Below are 10914 nucleotides of genomic sequence, written 5' to 3'. Positions count from 1 at the left end.
ACAGTACATTTCACAAGATAGTTGCAACACAAAAACACACAAAGACAGATGAACCGTAGTATCATTTCAGCTGAAACCACCTCCTTCGGAACATTTTCAAGCAGTTTCACAGGACATACTACCTCATTGGTGTTTGTTCTTTCCGGGTGACTGAAGATGTGTGTGAAAATACATAAGCTGCTGGTATTTGCAGCAAAGGGTTAAGTCTACTCACAACATCCTGCAAAAGGCAGTTAGAAATTGAGAGGAAAGTATATCTGTGACTAAGTCAGGGCAAATTCCCACAAGTCTGAGCAATAAATAATTTGCCAACACTGTTTTTAACTAATTGCTCAGGAAAAGACGATGGCGCTTTGAGTGGAGAAAATTACATGTGACCTTCTAAGGATACTCCTAAGGATAAATAATCTCTACTGGATCTCATTATATTCTGAATGGACTGAGCTGGACACACAGACTTTGCTTTTCCATGTACCATTGACTAGGTTCTCGCTGCGAAGAGATATGCATAGATGCACTAAGGAAACTGTAAAACAGCTAACACAACAGCATAAGTGCATCAGTCAAAGACTGAAAAGGACAGGGCACAAAGATGTTTTCAAATAAGGACAAGTCTAAATTGTGTGTAGAAAATATCACCTGAGTATGGTTTTTTTTTGTACATAACAGGGTGCAGGCGGGGTCCAATCATCCAACAACTCTGTTGCATTGGAAATACGTGCTTGCTAGAATTGTTTTTGAAGATATGAGCTACTAGAAGGCACTAACTACCGCATTGATAGTATAGTGAGAGATTGTCAAGTGACATTTTAAAAAGTTCCTAGCCATCTTGCTGGAGAGCAGAACTGAATTGCACCACAGATGCCCAAAAATAAGAATGTATTGTATTTGTCATTGCTCTAAAATATACTTGCATTTGAGCATATGGATGATCAGTATGGAGAATGCAGAGAGAGTATGGAGAACGCAGAGAGTGCAAAACTATTGGAAGGAAAATGTGTTCAGTTCATGCGGTTTAAATGTAATCAGGATGGATAAGCAGTTTACTGATTTATTCCTGATATGTAATTAACTAAAAAATCATGACAAGTATATTCAGTATCAGCCATACAACAGATAAAGCACAATACCAGACAGAAAACATTAGCAAACAGTAACAATTTTCTAAATTGCCAAAAGCTCTAAGCTGTACATCCATACACATTAACATGATTAGTTGTGCAACCTCCTGTCTCCCACAGGAAGTGCAGGCTGCAAGAACACATCCCCTTTTCTGGTAGGGGTTCCCTCTTCTCATGGACTGTCTTCTGGACATGTAGGGTTCATTTGACTCTGTGCCACTTCCTACAGTCTGATAATGCATAGGCCACAGACAAACCAAAAGACCAAGTATACATGCTGAAGTTCTGTATACGTTGCACTCCTTACTGCCAGGAACACAGGCTGCTCATAGCATCCAATAGGGAGGATGGTCTGTCACCGACAAATGTTGCAAAGTTGCAGGAAACTGTCAAATCACATTTCAACTCCTGCTTCCTTCCCAGTTCTCTCTCTTTTTTCTATTAAAAATTTTCTTATGTCTTCTAAACTTGTTTCAGGACTGATTCGTCTCTGTCTCAAAAGTCTTTTGCTAATTCGCTCGTTACTCTTAAGCTGGTTGTCATGTTCTTCTTTAACAATAGTGGATTAGTGGCAAATGCACTCTCAAATAGTTTCAGGTATTCAGTTCACACAGCTGTTTACATTTACATGCCTATATTATAATTTCTTGCTATCCAGGCCATTTGATTAAGAAGAAGGTCTGTGCAAGCACTTTCACATGAAGTCACTTTGTGTGCAGAGGGTCTAGAAGAAAGAGACAGAAAACAACTTCCTTTTCAACATCACAATCTAAGCTACAGTTGTGAGTAAATCAGTAGCTGAACTCACAACATTCAAGTTACTAACAGCTCTGTGCGGCAATGAAATCAGTCAGACTTTTCTTTCTTCAAATCAGGTTTCCTTTATTCCGAAGCCAAGCAAGAAAGCAAGAAAAGCAAGCAAGCAAACAAGTGAAAAAATCAAAGCCTACTCAAAGCAGTAACGAGCATACATTTATATGCACAGGTGCAGATCTGAGCTATGAGGCCAAGCAGGATGTTTCCTTCATTACTGATACTCCCTAAAACTGAGAGTTATTTTTAACACAATCATTCCTTGTGACTGTCTTCAGTCACGTACAATCACCCAGGTGCTGCAGGAGGTTTTCCAGCCTGAGCCTTTCATACACTCATGCACACACTAACTGTTATCCCATGTGGCCTACTCAGATTTCTGTTTCCGTGATTATTCTTAATTAATATGTTAATCCATATGTTGTGTCCTGCTCCGTCAGCTCTGTCCCTCTCCAGGATAGAGAGAATCAAAGTGGCAATGGTAGCCAAACTCTGCAGTGGCCTGCACAGAAAGTCCTTAGTAGTCCTGATGCCAGGCAGCTGGGATCAGTTATAAGAGAGGTTACCTCCTCAGTGGAAGCCTCTGAACTATCAAAAATGGCAGGAAATTATTTCTCTTTCCTCCTTCATAAACACCAGTAGCAGGGTTGCGGATAGCGTGTATCAATGACCTCAGTACTTCCTATCTTTCCACAGCTCTGTAACTAGAGATATTCAGCTTTTTCTACCTACTCCACTTCTGAAGACCTTCGTGACTGATACTTGGTTACTTCCCTTCACAAATATATGTGCCAAATCAGTGTGCTGGGACAACAGGGTGGTTCCTGGCAGTGCAGAATAGCCAGGAACTCGTTATCTCTGAACCGCTGAAGACAGTGGTACTTGATTATAAGTACACTCCTAGAAGAGACACTGGAGAACCTTTAATCTACTTTGACAGACCTTTGTAGTATAGGTAAGAGTCAACAAACAGGGCATTGATACAGACAAGATCAATGGGACATGAACTAAGGAAACTATTGCAGTTACAGGATGTCTTACAGGACTCAAGATTGTAGGGGAAGACATGGAATGCAGCTTCCCTCAAAGGTATTCAGGATCTGAGAAGCTGAAAGCCAGAAGCTGGACCATAAAACTTCTTCAGCTTTTCTGCAAAATTATACCATACAAGAAAATAGTTGTGTCTCCTATTTAAGAGATGGAAACACAGTGAATCACATATTTGGAGCATGTGGTTTTAGAAGCAATCAACCATCTAAAACATGATGGGAAAATGCATGAGAATACTCCATGCATTAACAAACAGCAGAAATTGTGCTAATATTCAGAAACAAACTTGGATCTTGTTAAGTCATGCTCAGTGGTTGATGCCAGTTTCTCCATCAACTTAATCCCCTAGGGAGTCCTTCTTTCCACTTTTCTTGAATTCAGAATGATTTGAAGGGAAAGACTTATCTGCAGTAGTCAAAAAAAAGGCTGTTTTCTGGAAGAGGGAAAAAAGAAATCTGTTCCTTGTTATTCTTATGTGCTAAGAATTATTCCAGATTGAGGTCTAAAGACAAGTCCTGTACAATAAAAGCCAGAATCTGCAGTTCACTGTTAACAGGTCCAGAGAAGGAGGTCCCCTCCAGCCAAATTCGAGCCCAGAAACCCAGGATTGGGTTCAGAGGAGCTGTGTCACTACAGAGGGTGCTTTCTAGCTTGCAGATGAAGAGCCCTCCCTTGCAGGGCCAGGAGGAGATGCTGTCACATATGACCCTTCTTAAAATGACTGCCTTTAAACCAAGGCAGGGCCTAGTTTAATAAGAGCTCATCTTCTACTTCTTTCAGGAAGAAAGCCTCACCCCAGGACTTCTGTGCAAGAAGAACTCTTGAGGAAGCTGGAGAGCCATTCTGTGAAATTACAGGGTGCAATCAGATCACCAAGGTGGACCGCCACAGGGCTTTTTTTTGCTCCCTAGCTAATTTTACAGGCTGTGTCCAAAGGAAGGCAAATCATGGGATTCATTCCACTTAAAAAAAAAACCCCACAGGCTCATAAGGATGAAAAAAAGTCAATAACCAGTCAAAGACCAGGAATAGCCATGAAAACTTGAAAAGGGCAAAGCCAAGAGGCAAAGAAAAAAGCTGGGGAGACAAGTGGTCTGGAAATGGGAGAAAAGAACAGAAACTAGAGAAGATTAAATCATTGGAAGACAGAGATATATTATTCCACCATGGAGGAGAAATCCAACAGGGACATAAACTCTGGGACAAGCCACAGTTACAAATTAGTTCTCAATTTATTTCCTGTTTTATTATCTCTTCACATGTTTCTACTTTTACTTTACTTTTGTGTGTTTGTACTCTTCTTCTAATGATCTTAATTAAAAAAACTTTGCATATCTGTAATAAAAGTAAGTCTGGAACAGAGAACATTTTAGAGAAAATGAAATAGAGGAAGAAAAAAGGGGAACTTTTTTTTTTTTTGCGTTTCACAGATAATAAGAAAGTGCTAGTCATTGACACAGTCAGAAATTAAGTTAGACAAGAAGACAGGACGAACTGCAGTGATCAGGTCAAGCACGTAGCTAGACAAGTGTACTAACAGCAACGTTTTTACATGGAAATGGTCTCTCTTATTCCCTTTTCCCTCTCTTTTCCCACACTGTTAATCCAACAGGTTTGTCCAAATAGTACTAGGGGATCAGGTCCTCTTGTCTGCAAATCTTCTGTGAAAGCAAAGATTCAGCTTTTGGGCAATGAAGTATCAGACTTCTAACCATTATTTGCTTTTGGCCCCAATGAAGATATACTTATTTCCAGCTTGAGACAGCAGTACTTTCTAATATCTTATAATGAATATGAAAAATGTCAACAGAGAAGCAAAGGCGTGCCTCATAGGCACTACTAATGAACTTTGTCCGGCTTGCCTTCCTCTAAGCCAAATAAAATTCTGTCCCAGTTTGACATGCAAATTACCTCACAGTGTCTCTGAGGCAGCCTAGCTCTGTTGGGAGCTGATCCATGGCCACCACACACGGACAGAAACCATCCTAGGCAAACATGTCTGCTATAGTTGTAGTCATGCAGGACCTGACCATGAAAACTCGTGACTGCTGTGCAACTTCCTTTGTCACTTAGGTACACCTTTCTGGGAGGGACAATAAAATTTCTGATGAACAAGTAAGACTGGCTCGAGGTAACTTAGTGATGTGCAGCAACAGTGTTTTGCTTGCTGCAGCTTTGAAAAGCTGTCTCCTCAGGGCCAAGTCCTGTGAGAGTTTTCTGCATTGTGACTCTTGTGTCACAAACTTGCAGCTATTTCCCATGTAGCACAACTGCCCAGCAATCCCAGCAATCACCAGAGGTGCACCAGCAGCATACCATGATGAACAGTTTACACTTATGTGGCCTAAGCTTATGGCCCAGGGCTGGTCAACACTTTCCCCTGCAATGAGCCAGGGTGGAGGGAAAAGACTGGAGTCCTTGTCTCTCTCTCCTCTGGCAAGAGGATGACGTGTTTCCTCTACGAAGTGGACCTTTCTGCCCTGCAGATCTTAGTCAGCTGCCTGAGCCCCTGCCTTCATTCCTCGTCTCTCCCCAGCCACAACTGCTGGTCTACAAGCCCTCTCCCAGCTCCTTTCACCTCCTTTTATGTCCTTGCAGCTCCTGCATAGATCCTGTCAAGTACATCCCACTCAGGCCCTGTCTTTCAGCAGGATGCGCAAAAGCACAATCATCTTTCAGCACTGGCCACCATGCTCCAGGCAGGGCTGTGATGCAGCAGCCTCAGGAGGAAGGTGAGCCAGTCCTTTGTCCGAAGGCCATTGTGAACAGCTGCCTTCCTGCTTTTTGTGATCCAAGAAACACTGTCTTGCACACTACTGTTCTAGCTCTGGGCCCCTCACATAGATCTCACAGTGCCCCACTCCTGCACTATAGGCCTTTTTCCTTTTCCAGCAAAGAAATACACCCCTCTTCCAACGAGAGGCTCTCAGTTCTTTTTAAAGAGCTATAAAGATGCAATAATTTCATTTTAGCTTGGAAATTAAATTTAGTTGTATCTCAATTCAAAGAATGAGATGTAGCTGTAGTTCAGACCTCAGTCAGACAGACAAAGCTGAATTGAAGCTGTTACAGAAATAATGAGGGTGGTTTAACTACTCTGGGAGTTCTGTACAGAGAGTTCTGACTTTTCATCAATGAACCTGCTGCATCTTGGACTTCTAGGACTAACAGTCCCTCACCTTGGCTTCAGGTCTGAGAGAGTTGTGGGGAAAACCATAATAAACAAGAAACTCTCTGATCATGCAGAATTTCAAAGTCTTTGAGACTAGGACAAACTCAAAAAACAGTGTCATGTTAAAATAAGGAAGATTAAAAAAACCAACAAAAAAAAATCCTTCACATTAAAAAGGAGCAGAAGTTGCTGTGGTGGCCTTTGAGGCCAATCCTTAATCCCTGAGAGGCTGAAAAAGCTAATTTGAGGTGGGACCAAGTCCAACTGTGAGAAAGCAGCAGAATAGCAACAGAATAGCTCAGAGCAGAGACTAGAGAAGAGCCAACATGTCTGCACTTTCCCCAGGACAGACTGTTTCTCTGGGAAATTACACTGAATTACTCAAGGAGAAATTAACTTATCAAAGCCTATTAGCCCCTTCAGCTGAAACCTGTTATGAGCTGCCAAATCCTGTATTCTGAGAGAGATGAGGCTGCACTTCTCTGTTTCCCCTGCTCCAACCAATAATGACATTATAGCATTTATTTCCAGTAAGCAGACACACATATACCATAAACATAAACCACACATATACATAAAAACTCAAATGCAGAGTCAGTCAGTCACAAAGACATAATAGAGAGCATTACAATAGATGACATAGACAGAAAAACTCAGCACTTGTACATATACAAAGAGAAGAAGAGGCCTCATCTGTTATCAACTCTTTGGCGGATCAGATTAAGGTCCATTGGTGTACAGTTGTCACCGAAATCAGGAATCAGATTCCTTAACACCAATGTAGTGTTAAGAAGCAGGCATTCTTTATTGCGGTGCCGGATGCATGGGGGATCCTTCCACCTAACGTGCATGCCGGTCTGGAAATCTGGACATAATATATTTAGTGATTTCATGCATAATCATTAATAACAATTGAAACACTAATACATAATTATCAGTAACCATTATAATACTCCACACCCACTTGTGCATGCTCAGTCTTTTGAGTTGAGGGTCTTGGGGGTTGTTGGAGGGCACCTTCCTTGAATTCGCTGGTTGAACCCCTCCTTAAAATCTCCATATACGGTCTTAAGAACAGGTCGCGTTGCTCCTTGATTTTCTGGCTTCAAAGTGATGGCTCAGGGCCTATCTTCACAGATGGTGTTTGAGGCCTACCTTTGTTCAACTACCTTTCTTAATTACCCCAGACATGCTAGACTACTTTCTAACAAATGAGGTCTTGTAACAGTTCTAAGACTCCCTGTTCCCTCTAAGGACAAATAGATTTCATATAAAATTGAGGCTATGTAACTACAGTTTTACAGTTAGCAAGAATCACCTCATGTTGATATTTAATTTTCAAAAAGTCATATTATTCTAAAATTGTATTGATTAAGCATTTTCTGTCATGTAACATAGTCACACAAAGGGATCTCCCAGTAATTGGCCTTAGACACTCAGTCTACCTAGTAGCTGTCCCTTGAATCTTATTGGCTTCAGTTGCCTCATGCACAGATACATATGCAAATTAATCTTTCACTCAACAACAACCCCTAGCACATTGACTTTCACAGAATCATAGAATCATAGAATGGTTAGAGTTGGAAGGGACCTTCAAAGTTCATCTAGTCCAACCCCCCTGCAAGGAGCAGGGACATCCCCGACTAGATCAGGTTGCCCAGAGCCTCATCCAGCCTGGCCTTGAACGTTTCCAGGGATGGGGCCTCCACCACCTTTCTGGGCAACCTGTTCCAGTGTTCTATAACTCGCATCGTAAAAAATTTTTTCCTAATTTCCAATCTAAATCTACCCCCCTCTATTTTAAAACCATTACCTCTCGTCCTATTGCAACAGGCCCTACTAAACAGCCTTTCCTCATCTTTCTTGTAGGCCCCCTTGAGGTACTGGAAGACGCTATAAGGTCTCCCCAGAGCCTCCTCTTCTCCAGGCTGAACAGCCCCAACTCTCTCAGCCTGTCCTCATAAGAGAGGTGCTCCAGCCCTTTTATCATGTTCGTGGCCCTCCTCTGGACCTTCTCCAACTGGTCCATGTCCTTCTTATGTTGGGGGCTCCAGAACTGGACACAGTACTCCAGGTGGGGTCTCACCAGAGCAGAGTAGAGGGGCAGAATCACCTCCCTCGACCTGCTGGCCACGGTCCTCTTGATGCAGCCCAGGATGCGGTTGGCCTTCTGGGCCGCAAGGGCGCATTGCCTGCTCATGTTAAGCTTCTCATCCACTAGCACTCCCAAGCCCTTCTCCTTGGGCTGGTCTCAATCCATTCCCTGCCCAGCCTGTATTTGTGCCTGGGATTGCCATGACCCAGGTGCAGGACCTTGCACTTGGCCTGGTTGAACTTCATGAGGTTGGCACAGGCCCACCTCTCCAGCCTGTCAAGGTCCCTCTGGATGGCATCCCTCCCTTCCAGCATGTCGACGGCACCACACAACTTGGTGTCATCAGCAAACTTGCTGAGGGTGCACTCTATCCTACTGTCCATGTCACCAACAAAGATGTTGAACAGGGCTGGGCCCAACACAGACCCCTGAAGAACACCACTCATCACTGGTCTCCACATGGACATTGAGCCGTTGACCACCACTCTCTGAGTTCGGCCATCCAGCCAGTTCTTTATCCATCAACTGATCTGTCCGTCAAACCCACATCTCTCCAGTTTAGAGAGAAGGATATTGTGCGGGACAGTGTCAAAAGCTTTGCACAAGTCCAGGTAGATGATATCCATTGCTCGTCCCTTGTCCACCAATGCTGTCACCCTGTCATAGAAGGTCACCAAATTGGCCAGGCACAATCTGCCCTTGGTGAAGCCATGTTGGCTGTCACCAATCACCTCCTTGCTCTCCATGTGTCTTAGCATGGTTTCCAGGAGAATCTGCTCCATGACTTTGCTGAGGAGGTGAGGTGAGGCTGACCGGCCTACGTAGTTCTCCATGTCTTCCTTGTTGCCCTTTTTAAAAATTGGGGCTATGTTACCCCTCTACCAGTCATCGGGGACCTCAGCAGGCCGCCACGGTGTCATGTTCTGATTTCGGATGAGAGGAAGGCCCCCTTGCGTTCTAGCCGACCTCAGACAAGTCTGGGAGGCTAGGGGCAGCTGGACCAACCTCTCACACAACAGAGCATGGTTTTGCTTGTATTCTCGGGAACAGAATTAAGACTCAAAATGGAGTCAAGCGCCAGGTAAATTTATTTACCCGAAAAAAAAGTTCGCGAATGCAAGAGAAAAGAGAGAAAGAAAGGAAAGAGAGAGAAAAGAAAAGAGTTTCAGTTGCAATAGCTACCACCACGGAGCTGCGGCATCCCGACAGTCCAGTTCAGTCGGTGGGGGAACGTACTGTCCAATGTTGATTCCGTTGATGTTGATTTCCGTCGATGTGTTGTTTCCTTTATGTTTTTTCCCCTTTTTCATGTTGGTTGTTTTTGTCCTTTTATTGTTCGTTTCGTTACATATTCATTGTATTCCAAGAGCTGGTTTGCCTAGCCGCACCCCTCACCTGGCGGTGATATGCATGCCCCTTACCGTCTCTGGGCCCCCCTGTTTTTTTCCTTCTGGCCTCGGGTTTGGGCTCATGCCGGGGGGTAGGGCTAGATTTCTCAGAATCAGCTCTGCATTCAGGTCCGCAGGACAGCAGGAGTTGGCTTGCAAGATAACGGGAATTGGCTTGCAAGATAACAGCAGGAGTTGGCTTGCAAGATAACAGGAAGACTCTAGTAACTGAAGTTCCATTGTTTGGGGCGTGGTTTGATGTTTCAACGATGTTGAGACAAACATTCGACACAGTCTCTCACACCACCCCGTGGCTCAACATTGTTGCCTCAGGGACGGGTTTCCGTGGTGGCATGAATGATAGAAGAAAGGAGAGAAAAAAAAAAGAGAAAAGAAGAGGAAGAAAGAGAGGGAAAAAAAAAAACCACCACCAACAATATATATATACCATTCTAAACATTATTGTTTGTCAGGCAAGTTACAAAACTAAAAGAAAGAAAAATTCTTTCCTAAACTTCATATGAGGGTACAAAGAGACATAAATGCTAATTAAAGGCAAATAAAAATTTTTCTCTTAACTATCTAAGTAAATGATCTTAACATATCTAAATCTAATTAACAACACTTATGTTATCTTATAAAACTAAAAATTTGTCCCAGGCCGAGTTTGAAGCTTATGGCTCTGGGGGATCAGAAGAAGCAAGTAATTGTTTACAAGGAAAATCACAAGGTAAACAAAGATAAACCAACAAAACTATAGCAATGCACAACATGATAAATGCCCCAAGATAAAGCATCATGAAAATATTAAGCATTTTGTTCATTTTTTTGCGACCAGTTTTTTCTTCGGCAAAACAGTTTAGTTTTTGCTTTTTGGTGAGGCTGGCGACCAAGTCCTTGTGGAGCTTGTGGCTGGCGATCCTGGTCCACCAGAACTGGGGTCTGGATACGCAGCAGGAAAATGGATTTCCATGCCTCCAACTCAGAGCACAGTCAATAAACAATAACACTAAAAATTTGCTGTCAATTTTACATTACCCCATGGATTTGTGGTGGTTTAAAAAAAAACAAAACAAAACAACAAACAAACAAACAAATCTCATATCTTTCCATCGTCTAGCTATGCTGAGAAATTAATTAACCTTTTCAGTCTCTATCACCACCCTGTGGCTCAGCATCGCTCACCAAGGTTGAAGGGGGAAAAGGGAAAAAAAAAAAAGAGGGAAAGGGGGGGGGTACGGGTCAAGTGACTTAGTTATGCTTATAGTATATATG

This window comes from Chlamydotis macqueenii, chromosome 1 (assembly GCF_036417535.1).
Source record: "Chlamydotis macqueenii isolate bChlMac1 chromosome 1, bChlMac1.mat, whole genome shotgun sequence".
In the NCBI taxonomy this organism is placed as follows: domain Eukaryota; kingdom Metazoa; phylum Chordata; class Aves; order Otidiformes; family Otididae; genus Chlamydotis; species Chlamydotis macqueenii.
The sequence above is the reverse complement of the archived record's forward strand: the minus strand, read 5'-3'. Positions refer to the sequence as shown.